Here is a 12409-nt window from a genome sequence, read left to right on the forward strand (position 1 = left end):
TGGAAAGGTGGGGGGGTGGATGGATGGATGAATGGATGGAAAGGTGGGGGGGTTGATGGATGAGAGGCTCAAGTGGATATTTAACCACATTTCTCTTGTGCGTAAACTGATACACAGGTGTGGATTTGAAGGTGGCTTTTGATAGCACAATTTTCCTAGGTATCAGCCTCAAATATCTTCCTGACCTAATACCGAATGGAGTAATGCGATGGGTGGACAGATGAGTAGGTGAATGGGTAGATGGAAGGGTAGGTGAGTCTGTAGTAGGAGAGGTAGGTGGATGTAGGGGTGGGTGGGGCAACATTTTAATAAGCCTTAAAAGGAGACACCATGTTTGTGTAGCCAGAGTAAAGGGATACGGAGATTTCAGCCAACAAAACCACAGATCAAGACAAAGGGCAAAGGAACACTAAGCATGACTGCCTCATGCTTAGGCTGCTCCACTGGGTCCTCAAGGGACACGCTAGAGCATCAGGCAGGAGCCAGGAACCGAGGGTCACAAGTGCCTCACCAGGAGTGGCTCGTCTGGAGAGCCAGGTGGAGGGATAGAACTCCACACATCAGGTAGACAGAAATCTTAGAATACGACAAAGAAATGCTTATTATACAGATCCTACTAAGTGCTTTCTTTCTTTTTTTTTTTTTTGTGGTACCCGAGATCAAACTTCTGACCTTGCACTTGCCAGGCAGGCGCTTATGCCACTGAGCTATATCTCCAGCCCCTACTAAGTGCTTTCTAAAGGTAAAATATTTCAAGCATATATGGATAATAATAATAATAATAATAATACCCAGGACACTTACATACCCACCTAGTTTTGTCAAAATTTAACATGCATTCATAGCTTTATTTTCTTTTTCAGAAATAAATCACTTAACATAGAATTGAAATTTCTCTGTGTCCTTCTCCATGGTATTCCTCTTCCTGAGGTAGTAGCTATTGCACTGAATTTTTATTGTTCACTTCCATGCATATTTTCAAATTTTTACTAGGTATAGTTAGCTGTATATATGCACATGTAAATGAATACATGTTTGTTACACTTTAAATTTCATTACATGGTTGTGTGCTGTAGGTATTTTGTGGTTTGCTTTTTTCACTCAAGACTTTTTCAGATTTATCCATGATTATATAAATGCAAAATTTTTTTTTTTTTTGGTTTTTCTCTGGTACCGGGAACCGAACTCACGACCTTGCGCTTGCCAGGCAGGCACTTTGCCGCTGAGCTAAATCCCCAGTCCCAATGCAAAATTTTTTTGAGGCAGGATCTCGCTCTGTAGTTCAGGCTGGCCTTGAATTCATGGTGATCCTCCTGCCTCAGCCTCTGAAGGGCTGGGATTACAGGCATATGCCATCATACCCAGCTACAAATGTAATTTTAATTTAACAGATTTATATTAAATGAATAGCCGTATTTCATAAATGAATACGTATAATTTGTCCAGTCTCCCTTTAGTGGATGCTTTTGTTATTTCTAATGTATTTTGTCAATCAAAAACAATATCATAAAGGATAGTTCTGCAAATGCAATTCCTGGGTGGTAGGTGTACCTTAGCCCTTGCTTTATTAGATATTGCTAACTGCTCTCAGAAGAGGAAGCCTATTTATACACCCATTAGCAATATGTGGGTTATTACTGCTTGACACACTTTCCTGTATTTCATGCTGAACAACAGACATGAAACGGTATGGCTGTCATCCTTTTTCCAGTGCTGAGGACTGAACCGAGGGCGCTGCACATCCTAAGCAAGTGCTCTACACTGAGCCAAGCCCCAGACCGCACCACAATTTTAATTTGCATCTTCTGGGCTGCTAGCAAACACCTTTTTACATATTTATTGATCTTTTGATTTCCTCTTCAGAAATTGCCTGTTTATATATTTTGCCCACTTAAAATACTGGGTTTGCCGGGCGTTGTGGCGCACGCCTGTAATCCCAGCACTTGGGAGGCTGAGGCAGGAGGATTGTGAGTTCGAGGCCAGCCTGGGCTACAAAGTGAGCTCAAGGCCAGCCTGAATTGCATAGTGAGACCCTGTCTCAGAAAAAGACAAAAATAAAATAAAAAAATACTGGGCTTTTCTTATTAGTTTGAAGGAGCTCTTTATATATTTTGAATGCTATCCTTTTACTCTTTCTGTATCCTGTAAATATCTGCATACAGTCTATCTTACCACACTTGTGGCATTCGTGTGCCCTGGATATATTCTCATGTCCAACTACAAATCATAAAATGCTGATCACTAACCCTGTTTTACAGCTAGAAAACCAGCTGTGTGCCAAGGTCTCTCCACTAGATTGGGGAAGAGGCACAACTTGAGCCCAGGTCCCCTGTGTACCTGACTACCTTTCTGGACCGTCCTACCTTTGGGTGAGAGTAATACTAGCACCTGTACCAGCAGTTGGCACTGAGAAAAGGGCAGGAGGCCAAGTGCTACTGCTGGAGGGATCAAGAGGAGTTAGCCAGTGAACAGATGACATATCTGGGGCAGGGATAAGGCTGAGCCCGGGTGAACAGGACCGCGGTGCCAGTCAGGATACAGGATACGGGAGGAAGCAGGCAAGGAGCAGTTTTTCAGTGCTCTCAGCTGGAGCACTAGTGTGACACTCTACAGAGGAGGTGGAAACATGCTGTGGAAGACGTGGAAGCCATGTGCAGAGATATCTGTGCACTGTGAATCTGGGAAAACTAAGAGGAAGAACTTGAAATGGGACTATAGTTCTAGTGACCCCCAATCCACCCATCATGGGACTAAGTCCCCTAAGAGCTCACACACGGACTCTTCTTCCTTCCACATCTGACCCCCAGCGCAATGCCAAACTCATAACAAACATCCAGTAAACATTCGCTGGATTGTGAAAACTGTCACACAGAGCCACAAGGTCTTGTGCAAACCCCCTTGCGGCTCAGAATTCCTTGGCCCTTAGAAAAGTAGTCAGGCCTAACGTGCCCACTGGGGCCAAGGCACAACTCCATTCTGCAGTTGAGTGTACAAATACAGTAGGTGGGACAAAGTCTATTAAATAACAACAAACCATATTAAGTCATGCTTTGCTGACAAATGACCTTGTGCCAAACTTAAGGAAACATTTTTAGATTTTGGTACGTAGGCTGCAGATAAGGGATTATGAGCTCATTGAATTGGTTTTTTTGTTTTTAAATTTTTTCTGATTACAACTCAGGGTAATAAATGAATTTTCCACTGAAACTTATTGAGCTCATGCATGCACTGGCATGCACACGTGTACACATGCACATCTGCAAATGTAAACCTAATGTTTCAATAAATAACACAATGTGTGAGGTGCTAGAATATGTTGTTTTACTGCATTTATTTTACTGTATTCCGGCTGTATCCCATTAAACTGATGTCATAAGGCTGCATGGAACACTGTGACCTGAGACACCCCCCCCCCACCTCAACATGTGGGAGTTAGGTGAGTACCCTGGTTGGAAAGACCTCTACAGTGCAGGAGGGGTGAGAGATCCAGTGATAAAAGTTAAGAGGAGGAAAGGCCGCTGGTTGGTGGGTGCTGGCCAAGGTGCTGCCGTGTGTTAGCAGAGAACTGGATGGAATAGTCTAAAGATAAACTTCTCCCTGGGTGCAGGTTGAGAAGTTCATTTCACTGTCTTCAGCAAAAAGAGAGCTCAAACTCTCTTCTGACCTCTCTTGATTTTTCTGGTCTGCAGTAATCATAAATAGGTTTTTCATTGTAGAATGGAAGGACCAGGGAGTGTTGGAAGGGCCACATATTTCAGCCAGTTGAGCTCTTCTTGCAGGAAGCAACAATGACACAGGCCTTAGGCTTCTGGCTGAAAGGACACCTTGCTGGGCTGCTTGTGTCCACCCCATGGCCTTGGATACCATGGTCAGCTCACGGCAGTGCAGGACAAACCCCTCCAGCTGGAGCTCTGGCCCTGCCCAGCTGCCAAGCCGTACTCAATTCCTGCTGTACTCACACCAAAAGGACCTTTCTTTCTTGAACTACCCACCATGCATTTACACCTGGCTTATGTATCTTACACATGAGAACAATATAAAAGTAGCGTCGGAACTATCTCTGGTCATTCTTTCCCTTTTAAAATTTCACCCAACTAAGGGACTTACTATTCACAAACTGTGGCACTTTATACTTCATGAACTTCATATTACCTTCTTTTTGTTTTTGGCATGAAAATTTCCCTCCCTAACTGATCAGAGGGCTTGCAAGTCAGCAAAGAACTTCTCTGTGGGATCCTTGTCCACACCCTCGCCCCCAGAGTCCCCCTCCACATCACACACTGTGGTGCACAGAGTTGGCCAGAGTGGAGAAATACCAGCCCCCACCACCCCCCAGACACCAGACGTGGACGCCTCACAGCCCAGTGAGGTGGCCACATCCTTACCCTCATCACTGTCATTGTCGTCAGCATCAGAATTACCACTGCTGACGCTTTCAGACTCCTAAGTTCCTTGCACAAGGCCAAGGTCTGCAGGTACTTCCCCTCTTGCCTACTGCAGGCAGACTGGCTCTTCCTTAAAAACACAGAATGCCACTACTTACCAGGCCAACACAAAACTTGGTTTGTGGACAGATTTCTACAACTCCAGCCTGGAAAAACGGGAATGTATTTTCATGTAAACTGAGAGCTTGATTTTGTGCACAGATACAAACAACCATAGTTACAAATAAAGACCTGAAACTATGCCTCAGCTCACATGAAGGTCTACTACACATCAAAGAGCAATGAATCTTGACTTGAAAAATTCTAGAAATGTAAGATACTGTTAAATATATTGTATATTCTTAAATTTTATTTGTTTTTAAAAAGCTACTCGCTGTACCCTAAGGCAGAAATGAGAATCAGCCATGGAACTTGGAAATAATTACATGCACATCAGATAATGCCAAAAGGGGGACTGGTACTTCTGGAGAGCCAGTGTGATTCTGCAGGGGGGCTCCCTCAGCACACTCTGTTCCTGATCCCCTTCCGCATAAAAGCTAGAACAGCATTCTGATCCTTGCGGTGAACAGATGGTAATGACTATGACAAAACACACCCACTACACTGATAGAACCGAATGTGCAAACCAAGCCAAAGAAAAAGAAAGAATACCCGCACCTTGGCTCTGCTCCTTTGAAAATCTGCAGACTTGTGTAAGATATTAAAAAGAAACAGGATTCAGTGGGTCTGAGTTGTGACCCAGGCATTGGTAATTTTTCAAAGCCCAGATGTACCTACCTGGTTAAGACTGGACCAAATATAATTGAGAGTTGTATTTTTCTCACAATACAACTTACTGCCAACTAACAATTACACTGTCTTCCAATTAATTCTACAATTAAAAATAACTAATAGTCACTTTATTTCAGGAGTGGGAAGACATTTTTAAGTATAAAAGCAGAAGAAAGCATAAAAATGCTTCTTCCTCACAAAAACACCAAACGATGATGACGATGGCGAAGGCAGAAGCCCAGAGGCCCCCAGGGGCCTCACAGTGGCGAGGCTGAGGACAAGGAGCAGACCCTGCCACCAAGGTGGGCAGCTGGTCAAGGGCATGATGATCACTTTCCCAGGGGAGAGCTCTCTCTCCTCCCTGCCCATCAAGGAGTGTGAGGCGACTGATTTCTTCCTGGGTGCATCCCTCAAGGATGAGGTTCTGAAGATTACGCCAGTGCAGAAGCAAGCTTGTGCTGGCCAGGTTCAAGGCATCTGGTGCCCTTGGAGACGACAGCAGTCACGCTGGTCTGGTGCTTCAAGGAGGTAGCCGCCGCCATCGGAGGGGCCACCATTCTGACCAACCTCTCCACTGTCCCTGCACAGAGTCTCCCCGGGGAACCAGACCGGCAAGCCCCACAGCATCCCTTGAAGGGGGCCAGCTGCTGTGGTTCTCTTGTTGGTGCATCTGATCCCTGCCCCCAGAGGCCCTGGCACTGTCTCGGCCCTTGGCCCAAGAAGCTGCTGCTCCTGCTGCTGCTGACACTGATCCTTGCTACACCACTGGTGCTGGCAATTTCACCATGGCTGCCTTTATTTTTCTGTTTGTTTGGTCTTTGTCTTTTTGAGACAGGGTCTCACTGTGCAGTTCAGGCTGGTCTTGAACTCACTTTGTAGTCCAGGCAGGCCTCAAATTTGCAATGATCCTCCTACCTCAGCTTCCAGAGTGCAGAGATCACAGGCCTGCGCCACCATGCCTGGCTGGGTTTTTGTTTGTTTGTTTTTTGTCGTTCTGAATTTTTTTTTTGTACCAGGAATCAACTCAGGACCTTGTGCTTGCCAGGCAGGCGCTTGTGCTGCTGAGCAATATCCCCAGCCCCATGGCTACCTCTAATGCCACCTCCAATATCTACAGCCTCCTGACCCCTGAACTCTGAAAGAGACTGTTCACCAAATCTCCCTACCAGGAATCGACTGGCCATCCTATAAAAACACACCAGAGTCTCTGGTCAGAGAGCTCAGTCTCCAGTAGTACCTACCACACAGGGCTTTATAGAAGAAAAATAAAGTGAATTTAACCTGAGGGGGGAAAAAAAGGAGAAAGTACAAAAGCTTGAAAGGTAAATAGATAAAAGTGTAAATTTTTGTGAATGTCAAAAAATACAATAAAGCTAAGAAACAAATGAAGAAAATATCTATATAAGTGACAAAAGTTAATTTATCAAATGACTACTTTAAACATATCTTTTGCATTGACAATTCCACTTTTTGTATTTATCTTCAGGGAGGTGAATAAGCAGAGATGTATGCATAGATTTAGTACAAAGATTCTTCCTGGCAATATAATACATTAAACAATAGAAAATCTAAATTGTCCTCAATAAAGGACTGGGCAAACTAAAATATAACCTGATAGAATACCAACTAGTAAAAATGGCCTTAAAAAATGGTCAAAATTTGGTGAACCACTCATTCTAATATTTTTATATGAAAAAGCAGTCTACAAAACTTTAACTGTGAAAACAAAAGTGTGCTCATCTTATTTTTAAACAATATGTTCATGAGCAACACTTGTCCGCTTGTAACATCTGTTATCACAGAGCAGTAGGAGGATAGTGATTCTTTGCTCTAGGCTTTCCTCCCATTTCCAAAGTTTTTGCAGTGAACACTACTAGGTTTCTAAGGAGATACTACTAGGGCACTTCAAATGGGGGCACTCATTCAAACTGAATAAAACATCAGAGGAATCAAACCCTTCCACCACTGGATCACACACCACTGGATCACGCAGTGGCCCCTGGGAGAGGCAGTTTTGCAGAGGAAGGCATCAGACCAATGCCAGTAACCAAGCAGCCTTTTCCAGAGGAATGGAGCTGGAAGTCACAGGCTGGAGGAGAGTCTGTCTGCCTCACGTCCTACTGACCGGCCTCTTGTGGACAGCGGGAAGCCGTGCAAACACCACCTTTAACATCCACACCAGAGCCTTCCATGCCTTGCTCCTTGTTTTAAAACATGAGCTGTTTCTCATCATTTACCACAGGAAGAATATGCATAAGGCCTCCATGAACAGCACCCAAACACCAGATTAGAATCTAGCCTGAAGCCGGGTATGGTGGTGCACAACTGTCACCTCAGCTACTCAGGAGGCTGAGGAAGGAGGATCACAAGCTCAAGGCCAGCCCGGGAAATGTAGCAAGACTTTGTCTCAAGATTAAAAAAATAAAAAAGGGTGGGGATGTAGCTTAGTGGTAGCGTGCTCACCTAGCATGTATGAGGCCTTGGGTTCAATGCCCAGTACTGCAAAACAAACAAAAATCGAGCTGGAACAAACGAATAACCCCAGCTGGTTTGCAAGTTCTGAGTGAAACTAGGCCCACTTGCGTATGACCTGCACACCCTTTGCACCATCTGACAGTGACACTGCTTCGCCAACCAATGCCACTGAGCTCTCAAGCTGTGGGTCTTCTGGAACGTAGAAGGCTGCTTGTGGTCACGCTGACCTCCCGGACAATCCACTTACTTCATCACCAGCAGAACACCTGCCACGTGCAAGACCTCACATGCATTTTACCTTTGCATGTCTTTAGCTCTCACTCAGAAAACCTCAAGAAACATAACTCTAAAGACAGTACTTGTGTATTTTCCCTTTAGGTTTCCAAAGCTATCATTTTAGTTCCCCCCACTCAAGACGCAACAATGAAATCAGAATTGGTCTACTCCAAATGCTCCCTGAGGAGGCAGAACTCCCTCCTAGGACACCCTGCGGCCATCCGCCTCATTGGGCCTGCTTCCATATGTGTGAAAGGAGGTCACACCGGCACTGCCAAGCTCCCAGGGCAGTTAGAAAGTTGCTACGAAAACAACACACGCCACAGGTCTTGGCAAGCTCAAGACTTCCTCGTTCCAGTGTGCAGCATGGACAGCAGCAACTGGCTTCCCCTGCGAGCTAGTCAGGAGGTTCCCATGCTCCCCTCCAGAACAACTAAACCCCAATCTGCAATTGGATTAGGTGAGGGGCATGCGTGCACACACGCACAAGAGTTGGAGGACTCAGCAGGGGGAACCCATCAATCCTTGCAGCAGTATTTCTAAGAGCTGGTATGTGAGCAAGAGGCCCCAGCAGGCAGGCTGAGCATGAGGTCCTGTTTTTACCAGTCTCTGGCTTTTCCCAAAGCAGTTAACACCATGCATAATTCCCATTCTTAGAATAGCAAGCCAGAAAGCACACAGTAGGACTTTACTTCGGTATTTTCATAGCTGAGACCACAACTGTTTCATCAGAACTAGGCAGGAAGGCTGTGTCCACAGGTTAGGGTTACTTGGCCACAGGTTTCCACCATACTCCTGTTTTCAAGTCACTTCTCACAGAAAAGATGAAAGGACCTCCTTTTGAGTATCTGAGTAATTTATTTTTAAAGACTTCATGTACGGCTTGTGTAAGTGAGAAGACCAACCGACGATTCCTATTCTCTTCAGTTTTGATCTGTCCACATTCTTGAAGAAACAGTTTTCCTCTCTTCCCCTTTCTTTGAATCTTAAGTAGGGGAAGGATGAAAGAACAAATAGTTTTGTTTCAAAAGTTGATTTTGAGTTAAGACTTTCTGAGTCTAGAGATTTTCTGTACTATTTTCTATAAAAACATTTAAAAGGATGTAGTCAAGCAGAAAACAAGAGTAATAAAGTTCAGTTTCTCTGCCCTGAGCACCCTGAGGTGGGCTTACTCCCACTCCCCTCTTTGCCCCCAACCAGGACAGCACCACACCCATCGCTTCCTGCCAACAGCAGGGCTCTGCATGACTCTCCGCCACCCTGCATGCAGCCTCCATGCACCAGAGATCTGAGATTGGCCTTGGGAGGGCAGGAGGCAATCTGGGGGCACTGCAGGCTCTGGCTTTCAGGAACACACAGGCAGAGAGCTGGAGGCAGGCGTGGTACTGCTGGCCAAGGCAGTCCTGCCTGGGCACCCTGTAAGTCCTTTATTTCTAAATCTAGGATTCAGAATCTCCAAGTTTCTCTACAAGGCCCTGGGTGGAAGTAGGGGGCACTTATGCACCTATATTCAATGAATGGATATCGAGTTTCTAACATCCATCTGGGTCTGTTCTAGGTCTTCAGGAAACAGCCTTGAGGAAAATAAAGACCCTGCTCTCCCTGAGCTTGTATTTCTAGTGTGTGGGGAATATAAAGTGTCAGGTCATGACCACTGCTGTGAGGAAAGCAGGGAGATAAGGACAGGGGTGCCGCTTCAGACAGGCTGGTCAGAGAAGGCCTGGCTTCAGTAGAAGTGCACGTTGCCAAGGACAGTCTTGCAAGTGCCTGAGCAGGAGTATCCTTAGCAAGTGAGTAACAGATGGCAAAGGCCTGAAGTAGGGAGGGGAGGGGTGAGTGATGGGAGAGGCGCTATAGCCTGATCCTAGGGAGAGCTCATTCTCAAGAGAATCAGTTGATGACTCCAACTGAAGCCAAGCATCCCATATAACAGGACAGAGTCCTTCATGCTTTGGGTTCTTCTGTATTCAGTGTCCAACTGTTTAATCTGGAAACTACTCAGATATCTTAAGACCACAAAGCAGCTGAGGACAACTTGGGCAGAAGACCAGCACTGAGCAGCCGTGAGTCCAATTAGACTACTTCAAGGGCAGCTCTACCTAAAATAAAATCCAGTTAATGCTCACACTTAGCTCTTAAAGACTGCATAGACTGAGAGTAACACCAGAACCTTGCTGTATGATTTTCGATTTCACTGTTGTCGCTTTGCTCTGATCTGCCTAAGACTAGTAGAATTTGGACTGAAAGCAGTTTCACAAGAGGAAGCTAGAAAGTTCAGCTTTAGTTTGTCTCTGACTCATGCTAATCATGTTACACTGGAAAACCTTGTGTTGGCTTTGGCCTCAGCCAGGGCTGCAAATGCGACTCGCCAACAGCAGATGCCAGGTTGGGTGGTGGCACACGGGCCAGGGGCTGAGGAGCAGGGTTATGTGTCTGAAGCAAGAAGCGTACCGTCCACACCTTGTAATAACGCAGATCCGAGGGGAGTCACTAAAAGCGAGTTTTTAAGAGTAAAAAACTGCGAACAACCCAAGTAACAAAAACTATAAAAGATTTAATTTCCAGCAAAGAGGAGTTGGTTACACACCAAGCAGCTGTCAAAAAGGAAGCTGCTGGTATGGAAAACATGGGCTCCATACAGCTGGGAGCGAAGGGGTGAGAAATGATCATGCTTGGGGTATCGATAGTGTGACAGTAAACTCTCTTATTTTCTTCTGCATTATTTGAATTTTTTTTTTTTTTAAATCTTTTTGAAGCGGGGTCTCACTGTGCAGTTCAGGCTGGCCTTGAGCTCACTTTGTAGCCCAGGCTGGTCTCGAACTCACAACGATCCTCCTGCCTCAGCTTCCCGAGTGCTAGGATTACAGGAGTGCGCCACCACCACGCCCGGCTATCATTTGAATTTTTATATACATCTTTACAAGATTCAGGTATTATAAGCAATAGTAAGTATGAGATAAAAGTTTTAGGTCAGCTGCCAACAGTACTTTTTTTAAAAAAGGAAATGGAGCTACTGAATCCTACTTAATTTCAATTTAGACAGATAGATATAAGAAATGAAACACAGAGGAAGGGAAAAACTACAATTTGCTACAATAGCTTCCCGGAGAAACGTGGAACAATTTCTTTGGTAGATGAGTAAAGCAATGCTCCAACACCTGCTGTAATCTTTGTACAATCATTAAGAAGCCCCACTGCTCAGAGATTCAGTCATGTGAGTCAAGCCAGAACTGTGCCGAATCAAGCCCGCGAGGACCACGGGGATGGGACCCCAGCCACCCGTGAGCTGCACATTACCCTGCACCGGGCTGGTACTGAAATCACTGCTCAGGGAAGCGATCCTGCAATAGCGTTTTGTATACGTTCTTGAACATTCCACAAAGGGGGCTCTTAAAATTGTACAATAACCCTTTCTAATGTGGATTTCTAAGGTGAAAATGGCCACCAAAACCCAACCAAGAGTTGGAGAAAATCCTCATTTTAAGGGGAAGTCTGAGATGTCACTTAATTAAAAATGACACTTGGCTTTTGCAGCAAGACTGAGGACTGGAAAAAAGACAAGCTCCCTGCCTGTACCTGTCACACCCTGCCCACAGTCAGAAACTTGCAGTTTCTCTTCAACACAGAACATGGCCAATGTACCACAATCTTTGGTTATGTAGTATTTTAGTGAAATTATTTCAATAAATATTGGTTTACAATTTTTTTCTCTACTGCAAAATTGGGAATGTTCAAAATATAATGCAAAATTTTAATGACAAATACTGCCATCCAGCACCGTGAAACTTGAAAGCCCTTGTGGAGGGTCTTGCATTGCACCCATGGGAAAGGATGCGGAGCAATGTGACACACGAAGCCCCAAGTATCTCTCCAGCCAATTTCATTTTCTTCAGTAATTGCCTTCTTGCTTTCAAGTCCCAGTGAATACAGGAAGCAGGTGCCTGCCTCACTAATCATAGCCCAGGGTTTAATAATTCAATGTTGGGTCTCCTAAGAAAAAGTCTCTAAGGAAGACACTTAATACAGAATACATTGAGCTTTCCCTAATGAGCAATTCAGTAAAAATTCTGCAATATCCAGGGACATAACGGCAGGTACTTTGGAGTCTAATAAACTATACCGAAGATCACAAGTTCCCTCTGAACTTCCTACCTACAAGCAACCACGGAGGAAAGATATTCTTGGAGAAGACAAGGAAAAAAATCCCAGCGTCTTCTTCAGAGATCAGAGGTTAACACGTTGCATCTAAAGTGCTTTCCAGAGTTGATGGCCTATAAGGTGGCTCCAATACATCCTCCGTGATGCGCCATTTTTTTTTTAAAGCTAGCTAATAAAGGCAGTCTAATCACACTAGATCATCACATATAGTCAATCCTACATCTGATTTATAGGTGAGGAGAAATAAAAATAATGCAAGTCTTAGAACTATCTGCACCATTTGG

The 12409-nt window shown here is 44.8% G+C and overlaps 1 protein-coding gene across 1 annotated transcript in view; it reads right to left on the reverse strand.

Annotated features, from left to right (window-relative positions):
• Positions 1–12409, reverse strand: part of Xkr6 (XK, Kell blood group complex subunit-related family, member 6) — a 226635-nt gene that overhangs the window by 134682 nt on the left and 79544 nt on the right. The gene's annotated exons all lie outside the window — the stretch shown is intronic.

Source organism: Chinchilla lanigera, unplaced genomic scaffold (assembly GCF_000276665.1).
Source record: "Chinchilla lanigera isolate Chin_1 unplaced genomic scaffold, ChiLan1.0 scaffold00002, whole genome shotgun sequence".
NCBI lineage: Eukaryota > Metazoa > Chordata > Mammalia > Rodentia > Chinchillidae > Chinchilla > Chinchilla lanigera.